The sequence below is a fragment of the Chiloscyllium plagiosum genome, unplaced genomic scaffold (assembly GCF_037043375.1).
Source record: "Chiloscyllium plagiosum isolate Xiang-an unplaced genomic scaffold, Cpla_swu_hap1 HiC_scaffold_41, whole genome shotgun sequence".
Lineage (NCBI taxonomy): Eukaryota > Metazoa > Chordata > Chondrichthyes > Orectolobiformes > Hemiscylliidae > Chiloscyllium > Chiloscyllium plagiosum.
The window spans coordinates 1183480-1207073 of NW_028270179.1; positions in this window are offsets into that span (position 1 = coordinate 1183480).

A 23594-nucleotide genomic window follows, 5' to 3' on the forward strand; every position below is an offset into this window, starting at 1 on the left:
GTTAGCACTATTCTCTGACTCTGCCTCCACATCCTTCTCAATTCATACCCTTCAAATGAATATGGAAGCCCCTTTTGAATCCTACTGTCGAATCTGCCTGCACCTCTGTCCCTGGCATCGGGTTGCAAATTCCAACAGCTCTATGAATAATATAGTCACTGAGTTACGGACCAGCGGATCTGTTCACTTTTATGCCAATGAAAGTTTCCGATCGCGTTTCACTTCCTGAGGCAAACGCACGGGAGCAATGCAGCCCCTCTTCCTAAATGTTTGCACAGTGTGAACAAACTGATTAGTTCTCAATCGGTGCATGAATATCAGGCCAGAGCCGCAGCAGTAAACACAGGTCTGGTCTTCACAAACAATTAGTAGAAACCATTTCAAGCAATGTGCACTGTCGCGACCCCAAAAAATCCACTTAGAAACGGGAGACAGCAATCTGTATTATTCTCGCGTTGTGCCTCTCAGTGAGACCAAAGGATGATACCTTCCTAATTCGAATGGCCACGTTAAAAATATTTTTCTCTTTTCTTCTGTCTCCTCGATCCAATCATTCCATGTGCTTTAGAGAGAAGTTACTGCAGTAAAGTACCTTGTGGTGAAAGTGTTTCAGTAAGGAATGAAGGAGCATGCCCACACTTGCAAGTCTGCTGCATGCCTTTCCTGCCAGCGATGAAGAAGATACAACATAACAACGCTGGAAAATATTTGAGTTTCCGATTGGAGAGATCCGTCATCTTTTCAATTCAGGTTTCATTTCATGGTGTGAATCCAATGAGCCCTGGCAAACTGCTTTCTCAGACACGTGAATTAAACTGAATGACAGCAGGAAAAATGAATTTCCAAGGCTCGTTTCCCATTCAGGTCATTCATTTAACATAGAGACAGTGAGGAGGGCAGCGTTCACAAAAAAGGCACGACAGCGCGATGGCATTGTCACTGTCGTAGCTTTGCTGTTGTGCAGGCCTTTGGTTACACAGCCATTGGAAGATTATGTTCAGTCCCGATGACCACAGCGTAGGAATTATATGGATACTTTGGGGAGGCTACAAAAGAGGTGTGGCAGGATAGGAGAGCTTTAGCTGCAAGGAGTGACTGCAAAACATTAGGTCGTTTCCGTGAGAGTATGGGAGGAGGAGGGGCGACCTGTCAGATGCAAAAAAAAAGTGAAGATAGTTTGCCAGGTGGAGATGTTTTTTCCACAAGGGCGGAGATGTCAAATACCGGTGTAAATAGATTTAAGGCGACGGGAATAGAATTTATGGAAATATGTGAGGAAAGTTGTTTTCTTTCAAATGAGGGCTGTAGGTCATTGGACCATACTGCCAGGGGAGGTGACAGAAATGGATACCATAGCAAAGCTTAACATGCTTTTAGATTGACACATGAACGGACAGAGTATAGAGGGATACAAACGTCGTGCAGGCAGATAGAATTAGTTAAAATTGTATGATGGGCAGAAGGGGTATTCCCGGTGCTGTGCGGTTTTATATTCTGTGGAACAGTTGAGCAACAAAGGGAAGCAAGATCTGCTCGGGTTGTTTGCTTTGAAGCAGAGAAGGGAGCGGGGAGAACTGTTTGAGGTGAGCAAGATTCTGTCCGCCACGGACAGAGTGAGCAGTTATAACCAGCTACCCTCAGTCAGAAGGTCAATAACCAGGTGGCATAATTTGAAATTGAAAGGCAAAAGTTTTGGAAGGGCATTGAGGGGAAAATGCTTCAACGGGAGTATTGTGGTATCTAGAATTATTTGGCTGGGTGTGTAGCTCAGCTGGGAAACCTCGCAATCTTTGAAAAGCTATTGCATCAACCACATGAAGTGCCCGAACATTGAACGCTAAGCGCTACGTTTTGGAATGTGTGACAAGTGTAGCTTATGTTTCGCATTCCACGATGCCGACTCAATTAGGATGAAGTGCCTCGCCTACATTATTTGACTCTATGGTCGATCACACACAAACCACAGCCTGTCAGCATAGTTGCTGAATCATTCTGCACCCTTTCTTTGGAGAAGGATTAGGAGACGTGATGTTTCGCTCAGAGGGGAATTAGGCATCACTCTGTTGCATCACACTGAGAATCACCATTTTTTCGCGTTCTGAGCTCGAAGACAGGGATGGAAATTGGGAGTCATACTTGCTCGGATCAGGAGACAAAATTTATCCTGCATGCTGGCGGAACACAAAAAAGAAACAAAATTTGTTTCAATTCTATCCACATTGTGCAAACAGGGAGGAAACTTAACAGTAGGGTTGACTTGCATCAGGAGGTGAATGAACCATTGAGGGGCAGAACACACTGAAAGAGTGTTCGTATTCCGTCATCAGGCATTGGTTGAAGAAGCAGCCAGACGTTCTCCGTGGAGTTTTTCAACATCTGGTAAACGTCGACTGCACCGTTTCTATTGCTTCTCCATCCTTCGCATAACGTGGCAACCAGAACTGTATGCAATTTGCAAATGCGGTCGCACCTGAATCGGCGCTGTCTCGTGCTCCCACGAGGAGGTTGAACAGTTCATCCACTTTACCAACACTTTCCACCCCGACCTCAAATTTACCTGGACCGTCTCAGACTCCTCCCTCCCCTTCCGAGACCTCTCCATTTCTATCTCGGGCGACCGAATCAACACGGACATTTACTATAAACCGACCGACTCCCACAGCTACCTAGGCTACAACTCCTCCCACCCTGCCCCCGCAAAAACGCCATCCCATATTACCAATTCCTTCATCTCCGCCGCATTTGCACCCAGGAGGACCAGTTCCAATACCGAACAACCCAGATGACCTCCTTCTTCAAAGACCGCAATTTCTCCCAAACGTGATCGACGATGCTCTCCACCACTTCTCCTCCACTTCTCGCTCCTCCTCCCTTGAGCCCCGCCCCTCCAATCGCCGCCAGTACAGAACCCCACTGGTCCTCACCTACCACTCCAAGAACCTCCATATACATCGTATCATCCGTCGTTATTTCCGTCAGCTCCAAACGGACTCCACCACCACGCATATAATTCCCTCCCGTCCCCTATCAGCATTCCGAAAATACCACTCCCTCCGTGACTCCCTTGTCAGGTTCATACCCCCCACCAACCCAACCTCCACTCCTGGCACCTTCCCCTGCAACAGCAAGAAATGCAAAACTTGCACCCACACCTCCCCCCTTACTTCTCTCCAAGGCCCCAAGGAATCCTTCCATATCTGCCACAAATTCACCTGCACCTCCGCACACATAATTTTCTGTATCTGCTGCAACCGATGTGGCCTTCTCTATTTTGGGGAGGCAGGCTGCCTACTTGCGGAACATTTCAGAGAACACCTCTGGGACACCCGGACCAACCAACCCAACCACCCCGTGGCCCAATACTTCAACTCCCACTCCCACGTCGCCAAGGATAAGCAGGTCCTTGGACTCATCCATCGCCAGACCATAGCAACACGACGGCTGGAGGAAGAGCGCCTCATCTTCCACCTAGGAACCCTGTAACCACAAGGGCTGAACTCAGATTTCTCCTGTTTCATCATTTCCCCTCCCCCCACCTTGTCTCAGTCCCAACCCTCGAACTCAGCACCACCTTCCTAACCAGCAATCTTCTTCCTGACCTCTCCGCCCCACCCCCACTCCGGCCTATCAACCTCACATTATCTCCCTCACCTTTACCTCCTTCCACCTATCGCATTTCCAATGCCCCTCCCCCAAGTTCCTCCTCCCTACCTTTTATCTTCGCCTGCTTGGCACACTTTCCTCATTCCTGAAGAAGGGCTCATGTCCGAAACGTCAATTCTCCTGCTCCTTGGATGCTGCCTGAACTGCTGCGCTTTTCCAGCAACACATTTTCAGCTCGAACCAGAGGTTTGTACAGCTGCAATATGACCTCATGGCTTCGAAACACAATACCTCTACCAATAAAACGTTCCACACGGTACACTTTTTTGCCAACTCTATCAACGTGGGTGTCAACTTTGAAGGGAACTATTCGCATGGACATCGAGATCTCTGTGCTCGTCAATGCTATCATGAACCCAGTACGCTCTATTCCTTTTAATCCTTCCCATGTGAATCATCTCACACTTTTCCACATTAAACTGCATTTGCCACCTCTCAGCCCAGCTCCGCAGCTAATCTATGGCCCTCTGAAAAATGCAACATCCTTCCGTACTGTCCACATTTCCATTGTCTTTAGTATCGTCCGCAAATTTATTTGTCCATCCTTACTTCTTCGACATATGCACCAATGACCACACTGTGGCCAAACATTTTGACACGCCGTCCCACTCCGCCAAGGACATGGAAATCCTGGACTTCCTCCAGCACAAAACTTTAGCCACCAGACGCCCGGCGGAAGAGCGCCTCCTTTTCCGCCATGAGACGCTGCAGACACACGGGATCAATGTAGACTTCACCAGTTTCTTAATTTTACCTCCGACCATCCTATTCAAGATCCAAACTTCCAACGTGTTTCCGCTGTCTTGCATTGTCCTTGTCCATCTTATTTCCCACCTAGCCACTCCTTCCTCCATTCCTGATGAAGGGCTCTGGCCTGAAACGTCGATTTTTCTGCTACTCGTATGCTGTCCGACTTGCTGTGCTCTTTCAGCACCACTCTAATCTAGAATCCATCCTCCTGTAATATCACCATCACCCCCCACGTCCATGTACTTATCGCATTCCAGGCGATCTTCCCTCAGCCCCTTTACGCACCCTTTTATGTCTCAGCCCTTAGGCTACCCATCATTCCTGTTGAAGAGCTGATGTTCGGAACGTGGACACTTTCATATCCGGTGCTGCCTGACCTGTGTAATCCAGCATCACACCTATCGACTCTGATCTTGAACGTCTGTTGAATTAATTTAAACCCTCCGAAGACCATTTGCGAATCCATCGCCCCCCCCACCCCAACCCAACGATACTGCTGCCACTGTGGTTTAGGTGTAGATCATGTGTTTGTAGAAATACCACCTCCACCAGTATGACTTCCAATTATCAAAGTGTCTGAATCCATTTCTCCTGCACAGTGGCTTTCTGTAAGTGTTCAACTAAACTCTCCCTTTCTATTCTTCTCCTCACCTGCACTTGGCACGGTTAACAAACAAGGCATACCCTGTTGGGAATTTTCTGTAGGTTTCTGAAAAACTTCCACCCTGGCTCATTGAATTCCTACCTTACATCCCAATCCCTTTTCCTGCCTGTCATGAGTTCTACGTAGAGACGGAGAGATGGAACTTGTCAATGGTAAACATGGCACTTTGGTCTGGAGTCACCTATAGACCCATACCAAGTCAATGTTAATCACAGTGATGTTGGCCTTGACTGGCATGCAAAGGCACAGTAGGTCAGTGGTAAGCACAGAGTTGTTTTTTTTCTAGAATCACGTGCAGATAGAGAGCTGGACATGGGTAACCACTGTGTGTGGGTCCACAGTCATACGTGAAGAGAGACCTAATCAATGATGCCCACAATGTTGTCGGTCTGGAATCACGGGTAGGTCGAGAGCAGGTGGGTGGTTAATACACAGCTGTTGTCGGACCGAACTAAAGAACACAAAATAGTTGCAAATTCAGTTCTGTGAGATTGTTATCACTGGAGAGATAGACCAGGTTAATAGTTGGTACAGTGTTGTGCATCTGGAATCACGTGCACAGACAGAGTTATCAGTGGTCACTAAGTACTGTGGTTCTGGATTCACGTGTACAGACACAACAAGTCAGTGAGAAACACAACGCTGAAGATCTGGCGTCACATGTTGATCCAGAACAGGTCAGAGACATGGACAGTGTTTTGGGATCCGAGTTTCAGTTCGAGACATAGCAGGTCAGTGGGAACCATAGTGCTGAAGATCTGCAGTCGCATGTAGTGTCCAGAAGAGTTCAATATGATCCACAGTGTTGTTGGTCGGGAGTTAATTGCAGAGATTGAGCAGGTCAGTAATAACCCAAAGTGCTGTGGATTTATGGACACAAGGAGAGACTCAACAGGTCGTTCATAAACACAGTGCTCAATAACTGCAGTCACATAATGATCCAGAACAGGTTAACATAGATCACTGTGCTACGGTCTGGATTAAATTATAAACCCGGACCAGGTCAAACGTAACCACATAGCTGTGGGCTGGTGTCACGTGTGGCAATATAATATGTCAGTGGTTGCCATAATACTAAATGTCTGTGGTCACATGTAGACACAGGTCATCCCAGTGGTAACCACAGATCTTTGTCCTGGAGTTACATTTAAGATCAGAGCAGAATCATAGGACCCAAAAGTGAGGATGGTCTGGTGTCATGTGACTAGAAAGCACAGGTCAGTGTTAACCACAGTGCTATACTTCTGGACACGCATGCAGACACAGATTAGTTAAGTCAAAACCAAGGTGATGTTGGCCAGGAGATACATGCAGAGACAGATTAGACCAGTGGGAACAAGAGTGCTGTGGGTCTCGTGTAAAACGTAGAAATGGATTAGTTCGGTGATAACCAGCGTGCTTCCGATGTGCAGACAATGCAGAAATACAGCAGATGAGTGGTCAACATTGTGTTATTGACTGGACATATATGTCAGCCCAGAGGAGGTCAGACACACCGAATGAAGACTCAAATATGGTCAACAGCAAACATGATGCTGTGGATCTGCAGTTACGTCTGTGTCCAGAACATGTCAGTGGGAAAAACAGTGCTTTGAAGTTGGAGTTACATGTAGCGACAGAACATGTCAATGGAAACCATAATATTGCTGTGTTTTGGATTTACATCGAGCGTTACAGCAGGTCAACGCAAAACACAATAGAACTGTACTTGGAGTTATATGCAGACACAGAAGAGGACAATGGTAGACATGGGTCCAGTACAACATGTCGACACAGAGCAAGTGAGAGGAACTGATGGTACGTTTGGCCTGGAATCATAGATGGTACAAGTCAATGGTGACCATCATGCTGTGGGCATGGAGTCACATATAGAGAACTGCAATAATGGTGATCACAATTCTTTGAGCCTAGAGTCACATGCAGAGACACAGCATGTCAGCAATGAATGCAGTGCTTATTTCTTGACTCACGTGCAGATCCATAACGTGTCATCGGTTGTCACATTGCAGCGGTTGGAGTCACATGAGAGGTCAGAAACGTCAGTGAGATGGAAAGTGCTGTGTGTCTGGAGTCACCTTTACAGACAGGACAGGTTTTTAATCACCACAATACTATGCGCCAAGTGACTCAGGCACAGACAGAGCAAGTCAATTTGTACTTCAGTGCCGTGGGTGTGGAATCACATTTGGAAACAGAACAGGTTATGCCTGGAATTCAGCAGTTAAGTTATGAGGAGATGTTGAACTCATCCATTCTGTTTTCTCTCACATTTGCAACTTTAGAGTTGATCTGATTGAAAACTTCAAGATACGAACAGGAAAGGAGAATGCGCCCAAACATAAAATAATAAATTATCAGAGACGCACTGCAGTGTTGGAACAGGCCACTTTGCTTTGTTTGAATTAATTCACAGGATAAGGGTGAATTACCCATGCCATAAGGATATATTACCCATGCCTAATTGCCCAGAGAGCAGTTTAGAGTCAAATATATTGCTGTGGTCTGCACTCACATGTAAACCAGACCAGACAAGGATAGCAGTTTACTTCCCGAGAGGAGGTTAGTGAATCAAATGCATTTTTCATACATCAACAATGGATTCATGATCATTACTAAACTCATAATTCCAGATACAGCAAGTTCACACTGACCATGCAAAGAGCATCCCAGCCAGATTGCACCACTACCCTACCTCGAAAGTTGCACTTCCTATGGCTTATGCACCTAACCTGCATTTTCTTGTTTCACTTGGGAGTTGATCTTGACCACTCCACAAAACATGCACATCTTTCGACTGTGTGTGAAACAACAGAATATTCAAACGTGGAATCTCTTCCCGCTACAATCGGTGAACTGTTCCATTACCCCTGGCGAGTAAGTGGTTGCCAATTCTTCCTGCAATGTTTAGCACTGGAGATGTGATGATTGATACAATCAAAATATTTCATGACGTTCAATACAGACTGCAAACTAAACCCAGAGGTGGACAGGGGTTGAAATTCCATGGTGGCAGATGGGGATGTTTGCAGATGTCAGGAGAATGTGCAAACTCAACACAGGCAATGTCCCGAGAGTGGAGTCAAACCTGACTGCCTTAAGCACTACGATATTAGCGTTAAACGATACAACTCAATGAAATAACTTGAGAGGAGATACAGCTTCCTGAGTCTGACATGATATGATCTGATATGATATGATATGCTATAACATAATAGAATGTAACATAATATAATATGATATGATATAATATTTAAAGTGTCATTTAATAAGAAGGCGTTATGCATGGTGTTTGGAGTTAAATGCATTAAAAGACATGGGGACAAAGCAGGGAAATGGGATTGAGTTGAATGATCAGTCAAGACAATATTGAATATTGCAGCAGGGTCTCAAGACAGAATGGCCTGCTCCTGCTCATCGTTTCAATGTTACTTTGTGAAATGGACAATGAAGTGACTCATTCGTGACCATCTTAATAACCTCGTTCCATGGGGACAAGCAGAATGGCAATCTGTTCCGTGAGCGAGGTAAATGTTTGACAAGCAGAAAGCACAGTTCAAAATAAACTGCTGCAGATCAGGTGAAAGTTTCAGAAATGTGAAAATCAAACTTTTCTCATGGCCCATGCGACTCGCTGACTGGGACCATCATTTATTGCCTCTCCCTAGTTGTCTCTAGAATCCATCATATCGCTGTGTGTCTGCAATGACGTGATGCCAGACTGGGTCAGGTCAGCAGAATTTCTTCCATAAAGAACGAGTGAGTTGGATGCGTGTTTGCAGCAATTGGCAATGCTTAGCATTGGGCTTGCTGTCATTTCATAATTCTAGATTTTCGTAGAATCATGGGATCATATCGAGCAGATTGAGACCCATTCAATTTGTATCTACTCCGGAATCACCTTCACAAACAGTTCCATGCTCCAGTCCTATCTCCAGAGTGCTGTCAATTTATCCATTTTGCACTGTTTCGTGACAGTTATTCTATGAATTTGGCTGATATGGAGCTGACAGTGATGAACCTGTCTATGTAATTTCTCACCATTGCCCCCGATGGTAACATGGTACAAATCGTCACAATCTGAAATTAGACACATATTACGGGATGTTAGCAATGCACTCATCAGTTTTATTGACGTTTTCAAAACAGTGAGTTCGGGTTCATGGAGATGAAGACAATCACGACGGGCCCAGGATACAGAGACTTGTGCTAGCCAACCATTTCATCACCCTCGGTGATCTGCCCAGTCTGGGGCTCCTTCACGGCCTAAAGTAGGCCACCCACAAACTGGAGGAGGCATATGTCATCTTCAACTTCAGGGATCTACAAGCACACCGTCTCAACATTAACTTCGCCAGTTTCAAAATCTACCCTCCCACTGCTCCATCCTAGAGTCAAACCTCCATTCTCCTATTCGCTCCACCTTTCCCATTGACCTAACACAATCACCTCCAACCTTTGTACACTTATCGTATTTGCAACAACTTTTCTCCCAGCACCAAACCCACTAATCATTTCTAAGTCCCCTCCCACTCTCTGGACTGCTGAAGTGTCCTGCCCGAAACGACAGCCCTCCTGAACCTTGGGTGCAGCCTGACCTTGTATGCGTTAACCAATGCCACATTTTATCCACTTTGCACCATCACAAAGAACTGGACAGTTTTCATCCTCTGCTGATATTCTGCTGCAGTACAACCTGCTTGGAAGGTGTGACGTCCTCATTTGATAAAGCAGGCTACCTTGTGGTTCATAACTGCAAAATCGACAACACGGACAGAGTCCATGACGCACACATGAATCATTTCACTTATGAATCAAAGAGAAACACGCACAAGTGTGCACTAAACTGCAGGACCGACGACATGCACTGGCAAATACACACGTGAAGTCACCGATGCACAGTCACACATACACATTCCCACATACACCACAGACAAACGGATCCAGATGCTCAATCAAACAGAGACTCGTCTCTAATTATGCATTGTAGACAGTGTGCTGTTAAAATGTTTGGGCATATCCCTTATGATCTTTACCTCGACTGATGGCCGAATTGAATCTTCGTTGTTGACACTATTCAGCACGTCAAATTGTCAATCCAGCGACCCAGCCTCAACATGGACACAATAGCCATGACATGAATGTTTCAAGTTGAACGACTGTTCGCAGGTCCTGTTAGAAAGGAATAAGACAAGGAGGAGCATTTGAACCAAATACAGAAACAAACGTAGTGTGATTTCGCGAAATACTGATTAGGGCGGAATGTGGCGAGAATCTTAAGGTGTCCTAGAACTTTGAATAGACGTGTAATAACTAATGAGTAATGTCAATGTTTTAATCTGGGAGACAAAACTTGCAATTTTCACACACTCAGCTCCCAAGGTTAGTGAAGAATTGGCTGGTCTGTTCGAGAGTTTCTTATTGGTGCCAGAGTACTGGTGGTAAATCTCGAGGTCTGCTTCGAGGGGTTGGGTGAGATTCTGTTACTGGTCGTGATGCACCAATGGGAACTGCGACAAGGCGGATTTCAGAAATGTGAAAAATTCTTTCAAGTTTGGTTGCCTGGAACATGCCATGAGAACGAGAACTGAAAGCTTAATCAGTCATGTACGCCTGGAAGTCGATATGTTATCAGAAAGGAAAGTCACAGCAAAACCAGCTGGAAAAGACAAGGAACAAATCATTCAGCCTCTTTCAAAGATCGAGACGCATCACACCCTGCAGAACTTTAATGGGTGTAAAGCGAGACTGTAGCTTTTTTCCCATGTCAACGATGGTCCCAACAATGAGCAGCAATTACTAACTTAAAAGAAAACATTGCCGCACACTTTAACGTTGGTTTTGTCCTTCCGCGGTTTCAAGAAGAAATGATGGAGATGACAGTGGTCGTGTACGTTGGGACGACTGACCATAGATCTATTGATTTTACAATAATTAAAGAGAGGGGGAAAACAGGTCAACAGTTCAACGTCTAAATTGGGGCAAGGTGGATTTTGATGGATTTAGAAGGGAGCTTGCAGGGGTTGGTTGGAATATTTTGTTGCAAGCAAAAGGGACCTCCAGCAAGTGGGAGGACTTTCAAACTGAGATTGTTCGAGGTTAAGGTCCACATATTACTCTGAGGGTGAAGGATAACACGGACAAGAATAGGGAACACAGCATAACAATAAATATTGCAGCTTCGAGAAGAAAAAAATAGACGGAGGCACCTGGGATCAAAGGAATCTCAGATGCTAGAAAGGGAATACAGGAGTTCGGTGAGGAAGAACAACAGTGTGGCGAAAAGGGAGCACGAGATAGACTTGGCTAAGCAGATTAAGGTGAATCCAAAGAGGTGGTTTAAGTATACTAAAGAAAAAATCAACAACTAGAGAGAAAATGTGACCCGTCAAGGACTAAGTGACCATGAATATGCAGATTTGCGGGGAAACGGGCGAGGTCCTCCATGAATATTTCTCGTCTGTGTTTCCGGTGGAGAAAGATATCAACACTTGGGAATTTAGGGAAGTTTTTGGTGCAATCTTTGGCAAAGTCCATATCACAGTTGAGGAGATGTTTGATGTATTAGAATGCATGAATTTGGAAAATCTCCTGATCCTGAAAGGTATATTCATAAACACAGAACATCACAGCACAGCACAGCTCTTCAACACTCAATCTTGCAGCGATCTGTGAAACCAATACGAAGCACATGGAACCATTACTATTTCGTTGTCATCCATTGCTTATCTAATGAATATTAACTGATCTTATATTTGGTCAAAAAGAGACAGGGCAGTGAAGAAGCTTTGCAGCACACCTACTTTCATCAGCCAGGGCATTGAGTGTAGAAGTTTGGAAGTCATGTATCATTTGCAAAGGGGCGTTGCTCTGGTCGCATTTCGCGAATTCTGTTCAGTTTTAGTCAACTTGCTATAAAAAAGGATTTTATTAAACAGCAAAGAGTGCAGAATAAATTCACAATAATGTTGCCAGGACTCAATGGTCTGTTTTATAGGGAGAGATTGGACAAGCTAGTACTTCTTTTCTTCAGAGCACAGGACACTGTGAGGGGATTTTATCGAAGTGCAGAAGATCTTGAGAAACATGGATAGGGTGAATGCACTCAGTCTCTTTCACACGGTTCTCCAACTGAAGATGAGATGGAATCAGTTTAAGCTGAGAGGGGAAAAAAGGAAGGGAGCCTGAGAGGTAACTTTTTCCACAGAGGGAGGTAAGCATTACAAATGGAATGAGCTGACAGCAGAAGTGGTTGGCCAGGTTCATTAACAATATTTAAAATACACTTGACGCAATACATGGTTAGGAAACGTTTCAAAGGATATTGGATAAGTGCAGGGAAATGGAGTTATCGTTGGTTGACTTTTTGATTGGCGTCGACCAGTTTAGGCCAAAGTATCTGTCTCCGTGCTCTATGGCTCTGCATCTCTATGAACCCAGATCTCCTGGATAAAAGATGAGGACACTTTATGTTAGTATTAGAGACTCAGCAGACTGCCTATTATTGTTAGTTGAGTTCCTATAACACGGACTCACTGGTCACAAAGCTCATTTCTATCTCCCATGGATATTAAAAGGCTTCATTTTCATATGGTAAAGACTGTAAAATATCCAGCGTCTCATTCTGCTCTCGTGTTTTCCATACCCAGGCGACAGACAGTCGAATGTTCAAATATCAGTGTCCCGCACTGTAGACATTGAATCACATCATAAATACATTTGATACATGTGTGCTGTCAAGTGCCCATGTATTAATTACTTGACCCTTCATATTGTATTACTTGACATGCTGTTTTACTGCAGATGGTACACATGTTATACACTTCTTAGTATCCAAATATCAGCCGTTCAACAGACCAAACATCGTATTGATAGCGATAATCTAGTAACTGAACATTGTTGAGTGCCCCCACATGACTGAATAACCTGTCTGATTACAATATAGTGACTCGTTGGATCTCCTTATTGGTTAGAGAGTGGTGAAGAGGTTTCTTTTGCCTTCCTAATTCTTGTAATTCCTCCAAGCCCATCCCAACCACTCCCTCTCCGCCTTCTAGTCGGGTTTTTCGAAAGCACTGCAGTTTTCCAACGTTTAAATTTGTTGCTATCTGATCGGTGAAAGTATTATAACAGAAAGTGCGAGTGATAAAAATAAAATTCAATTCATACTCTATGAGTAGTAGGCCGTTCTGCCTCTCGAACCTGCTCTGCTATTCAACAGGATTGTCTTTGTTCCAAAATTCTACTCATCTATTTTCCTGCCTCTCTCTGTAACCCGTGATTCCACGACGGTCAAGAGTCTACCTATCTCAATCTTAAATTTACACAGCAATTCTAATAACAATAGCTCTCTATGACATGGCGTTCCAAATATTCACAAACTTTTGAGAGAAGAAATTCGTCCTCATCTCTATCTAAATTGATGCTTACCTACTCTGAGTGTCTGGCCCTAGATTTCCCAATGCAGGAAAACCGCCTATCAGCGTTTGTCCTTTCAAGCACGCGTCAGAATCATTTGAGAACAACATTCATTCTCGAAACCTTCAGTGAATTGATCCCGACAGATTTAGGCTTTGATTATGTGATACTCTCTTCAAACCCGAAATCATCCTCGTGTACCTTCTCTGAACTGACTCCAATAAAACGAATTTTTTCCTTCAATTCAATAACAAAAAACTGTTCACTATTTTCGAGACATTGTCTCTCCAGCACCTTCAACAGTTATAGTCAGATTTTCCTCTTGTGATACTTCAGTTCCTTGAAAAAAGGGGTCAACATTCCATTAGCCTTTGTGGTTGCCCGCTGCCCTTCTGTGCTATGTTTTGTGCTTTGGGAACAAATCCTCCAAAGTCACTTTATGTTGCAGTTTTCATATTACAATAATAATCTGTTGTTTTTTTTTCTCCCTTCTAAAACGAAGGCCTTAAATTTTCACCGTTATCCAATATTTGTCAATATTGTACCCACTGACTTCAACAATTAATATATTCCAATTAACTGTTTAACTCCTGCTCAAAACATGGAATTTCACCAACCTTTATGTCGTCTATAATTGTGGGGAATGGATGTCCACTTCCTTACTCTAAATCATTAATACTGTGCTGGTTGAAATTTCCCAATATCTCCCCTTGTCGGGGGTGTGGTGACTCTGAGGATAAACCACCACCAGTTGTCTCCCAAGTCTGACGATATTGCTCCTTTAACACGGTTATGTTGTAGTTGTTTTAGTTTGGGTTTGAGCAGTCTGGCTGTTCAGAGCAAGGAGTAAGTCAGTTTTGAGTCTGCTGGTCCAAGAAACACGTACATGGAGGAAGGTGTTCCATGCTGAATTTATCTGCCTCTCTCGCCTGTGGACACTGTGTGTTTTTCTCTTTTATTCCAAGGCCGTGTTTGTGGGGATTGTTGCAGTAATTTGCCATATCATTAAGTTGGGATAACCTGCTCAGTTTTCGGATCGGTTATGCCATTCTATGCTCTATTCGCTATTGTTTGTTTTTCATTCGGTAATCTTGCAAATTAATTCCGTTTGGTTTAAAATTAAGAATTTTGGCCAACAGCAACACTTCTGGAATATGTTCTGTGAACCTGTTTCAAACAATTAACAATTTTAGGGTCTGGGCTTCTATCTTGAACTATCTTGATGGGTTCTGGCCTGCTCCATAACACAATGGTTAAACATTTTTGTTGTGTGCTTATTATTTTCTTCGAAACGGAAATAGTCACTATCCTGTCGGACCCTCTTTCTCATGTTGCTTTGAATCAAGATGTAATTACTTACTGCCTGCTTTATAGCAAGCCATATGGAAAGCAAATTATATGTTGTTCTTAATTGCAATGGGAAGTCGGGATGACTCACTGAAGTTATACAGGGCGTTGGCAAGACTATACTTCGGGATTTGTGTGTAGTTTGGACTCGCTAACCCAAAGAGGATTTTCACGCCATTGAATGCTTATCTAGACTGCACTGGCATTCCATGCGAATGTGACAGTTCAGCTCATCTTGAATAGACTTTCCTCGCTTTTCTCCATAACTCTCGATTCCCCATCCTGATTAAACGTACTTTGGCACACCCTTAAATATATGGAAGACCCAACATCAATAGCCTTCTGTGGTCAAGAATTCCAAAGATTCACTGTTCTCTGAGACAAGAAATTCCACCTCAATCGGTGACCTATTATTATGAGATGATGCCCACTGGTCCTGGACTATACCATGAGGGAAACTGCGTTTCTGCATCTATCCTTTCGCGTCCCTTAAAAATCTTGAATTTTTCTCTTTTTTCGTGCAAGGGGTTCGGTGGAATCTACTCCACATGAATAGCCGCTCCTCCCTGAATGCCTAGTGAACCTTCTGGGAAGCAAGATTGGTAATTGGGCTGAGAGGCCGTGGGTGTGGTCAGGAGTGTGGTCCATCCCTTAGCCATTCACATGCTGTATCAGATCTCCAAGTAAACGAGCATTGTTTTTCAGACTTCATGTTCAGCTGCTGTGGGCCCTGTCCCCTCGCTCAATAGGAAAGATCTGAAGAAATCATGCTGCCGCTGAGGAAGCTTCAGAATATTAGCAGTGAAAGACCGTGTTGATAAATATAAACTATTTCCACAGGTTGAAATTGAAGTCACAGATGTGCTAGAGTGAAATCCTGTAATTTCCTTAGTACGAACAGTGTGGACATCAACACGGACATCTACTACAAACCGACCGACTCCCACAGCTACCTGGACTACACCCCCTCCCACCCCGCCCCCTGTAAAAACGCCATCCCATTCTCCCAATTCCTTTGTCTCCGCCGCATCTGCTCCCAGGAGGACCCGTTCAAAATACGCACAACACAGACGGCCTCCTTCTTCAAGGACCGCAATTTCCCCCCCGACGTGATCGACGATGCCCTCCACCGCATCTCCTCCACTTCCCGCTCCTCCGCCCTTGAGCCCCGCCCCTCCAACCGCCACCAGGACAGAACCCCACTGGTCCTCACCTACCACCCCACCAATCTCCATGTACAGCGCATCATCCGCCGTCACTTCCGCCAACTCCAAACAGACCCCACCACCAAGGATATATTTCCCTCCCCTCCTCTATCAGCTTTCCGTAGAGACCACTCCCTCCGCGACTCCCTTGTCAGATCCATACCCCCCACCAACCCAACCTCCACTCCCGGCACCTTCCCTTGCAACCGCAGGAGGTGCAACACTTGCGCCCACACCTCCCCCCTCACTTCTCTCCAAGGCCCCAAAGGAAACTTCCATATCCGCCACAGATTCACCTGCACCTCCACCCACATTATCTACTGCATCCGCTGCAGCCGGTGTGGCCTCCTCTATATTGGGGAGACAGGCCGCCTACTTGCGGAGCGATTCAGAGAGCAGCTCTGGGCCACCCGGACGAACCAACCCAATCACCCTGTAGCACAGCATTTCAACTCCCCCTCCCACTCCACCGAGGATATGCAGGTCATTGGACTCATCCACCGCCAAACCACAACAACGCGACGGTCGGAGGAGGAGCGTCTTATCTTCCGACTGGGAACCCTCCAACCACAGGGGATGAACTTGGACTTCACCAGTTTCTTCATCCCCCCTCCCCCCACCTTGTCTCAGCCGAATCCCTCCAGCCCGGCACCGCCTTCCTGACCTGCAGTCTTCTTCTTGACCTCTCCGCCTCCACCCTACTCCGACCTATCACCCTCACCTTGAACTCTTTCCACCTATCCCATTTCCAACGCCCCTCCTCCAAGTCCCTCCTCCCTACCTTTTATCTTCTCCTGCTGAACACTCTCTGCTCATTCCTGAAGAAGGGCATGTGCCCGAAACGTCGAATCTTCTGTTCCCTAGATGCTGCCTGACCTGCTGTGCTGTTCCAGCAATAAAGTTTCAGCTTTGATCCCCAGCGTCTGCAGACCTCACTTTCTCCTCGAACAGTGTGGGTCAACTTCCAGCATGTGAACGATGGTGGTTCAAGAAGGCCGTTCACGACCACCTTCTCAAGGGCAACTAGAGAATCCTGGGCTCAACCGGTGAAACGCATATTGCAATTTAAGCATTCGGGTCAGATCATTCAGGAAAGGTGATAGAAAACAATTCGATTTCAATGAATAGTGCAGGATTGGAGTGCTGTTATTTAAGTAGTAATGGATGCTATACCAATTGTTTATTTTAAAAATAAAATATACTTTTTCTTTATTCAGCATGGGTAACATGGTCATGGACTTCGAGCAGGCATATAATGTTATCCTACAGATCATTGATAGGTTTATTGAGTTGCTGGGCAGACTTGAGAGTTTGAATTGCTCAGTGTTACTCCTTCGCAGATCATGTCTGTTCATTCCATTAGCGTGTCCTGCCTCACTAATTCCAGAAGAGATAAAGGATTCCACTCAGAAATCCATCCATCGAAGTTCCTATCCTATCCAAAAACTGGACGCTCGCTTTAATTCTTATTGCAAATATTGCATTTGCATCTTATGCTCTTGCTCCAAAACCACTTGAATAAGGAGCAGCGCTCCGGAAACTACTGATTCCAAATAAATCTGTTGGACTAATACCTGGTGTGAAATGAATTTTTCAACTTTGTCGACCCCAGTCAAACAACGGCTCCTCCACATTATGACCACATTGAAGACCGGCCTTGAAACCATCCCTTTTTGAGCAAGATTTGGTCAGCTATCCTCAGTCTAGATTTATGGTGCAGGAAGCGATTTGACACATTGTGTCTGTCCCTCTCCCTAAAAGTTCTACTCAGCCATTCCCATTCTCCAGCTGTATCTCCATAACCTTCCCAGTTTTCCCCTTTGAAATATATTTCCAGCTTTCATTTGAAACCTTCTGTGGAACCTTTCTCCACCACCCACTCAAGCAGCGGTTCCAAATTCTAACAATTCTCTGAGGAAAGGAATTCCTGACTTACGGAGGTCGGGCTCTGCACACTTCTAAGCCCGTCAAAGTCACTGGTATCGTGTCACCCTCTGTTGGCAAAATACTGAAGACGTTAAAATCCCTCTATATCTTCACAGTGATGCACACTGCATCGATTTGAATTGGTATAATCAAAAGTAGGCCAGAATGCAGCCCTGCACACAATTCTGTTCTTAACAGCAGTTATTACAACATACTTCAATAAATATGTACTGTTGTGACTCCCAATAAATGCTGGTTCTAACGGGGATGGAGCAATATCATTTTCTCTGGTTTTGTGCTGATCAGTGAGAGCACATGTGGACGTCTGATTGTGAACATCAATGAACATTTTTTCTCTTTTTATTCTCTCTTCTTGATCGACGTATTTCATGCATTTTCCAAGGAAGTTAGTGCAGTGAAGTGTTATGTCACACCAGTGTTTTAATGATGGTCAAAGTTTCTGGCCTGTACTTTGAAATATGCTCTGTACATTTCTGACATCGAAGAAGAAACTACACCATGTTATGCTGCAAAGTATCTGATTGTCCAACTGAAGTGATCCGTCATCTCAGCAATTCAGGTTCCATTCGATAATGTCAATCAAATATGCCGTGAACCACTGATCGTTTTCGGTCATGTGATTAAAAACTTAGTGACACTGACAAGCATTCAGTGTCCGTGTCTCATTTCCCATTCAGATCAGTGGCTTAACATAGTGACATGGTGGAAGGGGGAGATCAGGAAATGGCAACGGTACATTAACGGCCTTCTCATTGCCAGAGTTTTGCTATTCTGCAGGGCTTTGATGAGGTCACAGCTACATAACTGTGTGCAGTTCTGGTCACGGTACTTAGAAAATATGTGCACACTGTGGAATATGCAGAAAAGGTTTAATAATTTAGTGTGTAGAAACAGTGTTTGTATTAATATGTGAACGTCGATTCCAGTTGATAACCTGGGGCTTTTAGAGACCCCTGAAAGAAAGAAGTAGGCAGGGGATCCAATGTCTCCTCACTCGAGAGTCTTCCTCCGAGATGGTTGGCCACAACCAGTATACTGGTGACTTAGTCTGCAATTCTCTGTGCAGCTATTTCGACCAGGTGTTAACTGGGTTACAGTATACCAACTGTCAGATGAGGTTTTCGCTTGATTGTTGAAGGCGAGGCTGGGACGCTCATTTTTAGAGGCTTCGTCATCATACTAGATAACATCCTCAGTGAGACTTCGGATGAAACACTGGTGGAATGCTCGCCTTCTATATGTGTGTTTAGGTTTCCTTGGGATTGGTTGATGTCATTCCCTATAGTGTTGACATTTCCTGTGCTTTTTCACAGCTGGTTGCAAATGGGATCCATTTCCATGTGTTTATTTTCAGAATTCCCAGAGAAGTTCTCTGTTCTAATGCAAAGAATGCCGACGCATCCATTCTCTTTTCACAGACAAATTGCTCCATATGACATAGAAATCAGGAACTATTCTTCTTAATGCATGTCTGTGCCAAACCAATCCCATCTTCCTGCACGTGGACTTTATCTCTCTATTCTCTGCGTGGTCAAGTGTTTGTTGAAATGGCTCTTCACCCTTGCTGTTTCATTTATTTCCAGCATCGCCCCTGGCAGTGTGGTGCAGACAACTACCACTCTCTGTGTTAAAACCTTTCCTGGCACCTTTCATTTACACTATTCCTCTCTGAACATAAACCAAAGTGGGAGGGGTCTCCGGTTGAGTAATTTATTCATGGTTTGGATAATTCTGGATGCAGGTTTGTTCACAGAGCTGGACGTTTCATTTTCAGACGTTACGTCAACACACTAGGTAACATCATCGGTGAGCCTCCAGGCGAAGCACTGGTGGCGTTGCCCACTTTTGATTTATGTGTTTAGGTTTCCTTGGGTTGGCGATGTCATTTCCTGCTGGGACGACATTTCCAGTGGTGATGCCCGTCCTTTTTCTCAACTGGCCACAAAAAGACATGACACAATTTCACTGGTATCCTTCATACAGATGAGGAAGGACATCACTTCGACTGGACAGCACATCCTTCCAGGACAATCCAAAGAGAGACAAGCACGAGAATTTCACGATACATTGCATTCCAACCGTAATTTTGAAAGTGAACACATCGAACTGGATCCCGTTTACGACCAGCTGTGAAAAAGAACAGGAAATGTCATCACCACAGGAAATGTCATCTCCATAGGGAATGACATCAACCGATCCCAAGGAAACCTAGACACACATATAGAAAGCAAGCCATTCCACGAGTGTTTCATCCGAAGTCTCACTGAGGATGTTACCTACTATGGTGACGAAACCTCTAAATCTGAGCATCCCAGATCAGCGACCAAACCTAGGTCCAGAACCACAACCGGAGCTACAATTTTTCTCAAATTCACTTTTTATATTTCTAGATAGTTCTAGCCAGACTGAGCCTAGCCTTCAACAATCAAGGGATGCCTGATTGTGGAGTATAAGATCCAGAGAGGCATGGAGAAAGTGAGCAATAAGCGGCTGCACCCCATAATTAAAGGGCCAATGACAAACAGTCGCAATATATATTTGAAATATCGAGGACATTTTATTCGCAGGGTGACAGCATCACTGCTTAGGCCGTATATATTGCCCAACCAGACGCCAGTTAGGTGTCAGCAATATTTCTAGGTGTCTGGAGCCACATGTAGGCCCGACCACGTAAGGATGGCACTTTGCTTCCCTAAAGGACTTTAGTGAAACACATTTGTTTTTCTGACCATCAACAGGGGACTCAAACTCATCCTCCGCGTCATATGTCCATAGTTCTTTAAATATTTTACTTCAACTTCCACAATTTTCTGGAGCACGATGCGAGCCCAGATTCCCCAGAACGTTGTCTGGGTCTGTGGCTTAACAATGTCGCAAAAGAGTTGATGGGAAGCGTTTTCAACCTGACGGTCTGGAGGGCATCTGTTTTAGGGCACTCACAATCTTTGAAAGGCCTTTGGATATTTCACATTTAAATCCAAAGGCACGTTTTGAGATATGAGGCTGGTGTATATTTCGAATATTACTTCGTATTATGGACTCGATGTGCTGAATGGGATCTCCTGGTCTTCTGGATTACATTATTCTATGCTCGAACACACTGAAACAATAGCCCACAATCAAGTTCACTCCTTCATTTTACACCGTTAATTTGGGCTGGAGAGGACGTGTTATTCCGATCAGAGATCGGTTGAGGCAATATTCTGAGAATCTCCAATGCCTCACATCTGAGTTCAAACATTCAAAAGTAAATTGAAATCCGTGCTGGGACAGAGCAGAAGACAAAATTCTCTCTGCTTGCTGACCAAACACCAAGAGGCCATCAATCACATCAATACTTGTCCGCATTGTACAAGCATGGAGGGAAATATCTGCCAGTTTTGGCTTGCACTAGGAGGTGAATTACCATTTAGTGGGCAGAAGTCGCACAATGAAATTTCCTGTTACAAGCATTACTTATCTGTAGGAGAGGCCGCTAGCCACACTCCATGAAGTAATTCGAACTCACAAAACAAGAACAAAAGTAGGTCAGTCAGCCGTCGACGCCAGTCTCCCCAAACTTAATCGATCATGAACACAGAAATGACGGTAAAAGCTCAATGGATCAGGCACCATCTGTGGAGAGATGTCAATTTAACATTTCAGGTAGAATCGCCATTGATCAGAACTGTCTGAAGTGATTCTGTGGGCACATGTCGGCTCAGAGCAAGTCAAAGCAAAACGTTGCAAAGTGGGTCTGGAATTACACGCAGGGACAGAGCATGTCAGTGGCCCCAACAGTGCTATGCCACTGAAATCTCATATAGGGTCGAGCAGGTTAATATGAACCATCGTGTTGCGAGCATGGAGTCACATGTATATACAGAGCAGGTCAGTGGTAAGCATAGTGCCGTGGGTTTGGAGTTCCACTTCTCCATAACCTGCAATAAACGTCGGACAACCAGATCACACCGCTGTGTTCCTCCTCCCAGCTTTCAAGCAGAAGCTGAAACCATTTTGTGAAGGTGGAACTTTCTCCGGGAGGTCTTGGAATCGGTGGATGGGTCTGTATTCAAACGATCCGCGGAAAACCTAGACGAGTATGCAGCTACCGTCATGGACTACATGAGAAAATGTGTGGAGGACTGTGCAGAGAGAAATACCAATCCAGTTGTTCTCCCATCGGAAACTTCGCTGAACCAGGAATCCACTTCTGACTGAAGGCTTGCATTCAGGTCGAATGACAGAGACCGACACAGGAGGTCCGGCTATGACCCTGCAGAACCATCAGGGTTCCTGGCATTCAGTACCAGATCACGTGAAAGGCCCAAACGAAACAAATAGACTCCCGCCGTCTGTGGGAAGGCCTAATCTGCATTACAGGTGAGAACATGAAACATAGCAAGACAGAGGTCAAGGACACATGCTTCCTTGACGTGCACACGTCTAAGATTAGTGTGGGGACAATGTAAGCAATAAAGTAATACCTGCCCCAAAAGATCCACACATATCTGTTTCCTTCATCACCGTTGAGACATCAGATCCGTCTTACTGGGAATCAACCAAAAGAAAGTGACCCCAGATGGTGTTCCCAGCCAAGCACTCATATCCTCCTGTGGAGCAACTGGTGGAGCTTTTCAATGACATCTTCTACCTCTCATCCTACAAGTTGAAGCCCACAAGTGCTTCAAGAAGATGACTATTATCCCTGCAACTGAGAAGGCAAATACAAAGTGCCTTCATGATTTCCGCCCGGTAACTCTGACTTCAATAATGATGAAGTGCATTGAGAGGCTGGTCATGGCTCACATCATCTTATGTCTTCCTGCCTGCCTGGGCGGAAATTGTGTTTACACAATTTCCCAAATGATGTAACAGGTACAGAGCAGATGTTATATCCCTAAACCTGCACTCATCCCTGGAACGTCTGGGCAACAAGGATATCGATGCTCATCGACGACAGCTCCCCCATCAACATCATAATGACCTCCAGACTGATTGCAAAACTCTGTGATGGGCATCTCCACACTCGACAACTGGATCCTCAGCTCTCTGACTGACAGACTGAAATCAGTGAAAATAGACAACAGCACCTCGTCCACGTTAACATTCAGTACTGGAGCCCACCACGGATGCAACCTCAGTCCTCTACTGTATTCTCTGTGCACCCACGACAGTGCAATTCCAAACGAACGTCATCATTTCTCGAACGAAATAGGTTGTAGAAGATCATTACTCGGGTTAACAACATTACTGTAATAGGGGAGATATCTGAAAACTGAGTCAAAGTTCAGAAAGGAGATAGAGGGCATGGCGAAGTGGTGATAACAACTTCGCTCTCTCAACGGCAGCAAAAGTAAAATACTGATGATTGACTTCAGAAAGAATGAAAGAGAACATGCCCTATCAACGTCAACGGAGCTGAGGTGAAGATGGTAGAGACCATCAAGCTCATCAGAGCGACAATAAATGACAACATCTGCTGAGATTCTGACGTGGATGCGACAGTTAAGAAGGCAAAACAACTGTCTCTCCCTCAGGTTTTGCATGTCTATGAGGACCATTACCAACTTGTATAGTTGCACTACTGATAGCAAAACGTCGGGCTGCCTATCGGCCTGGCG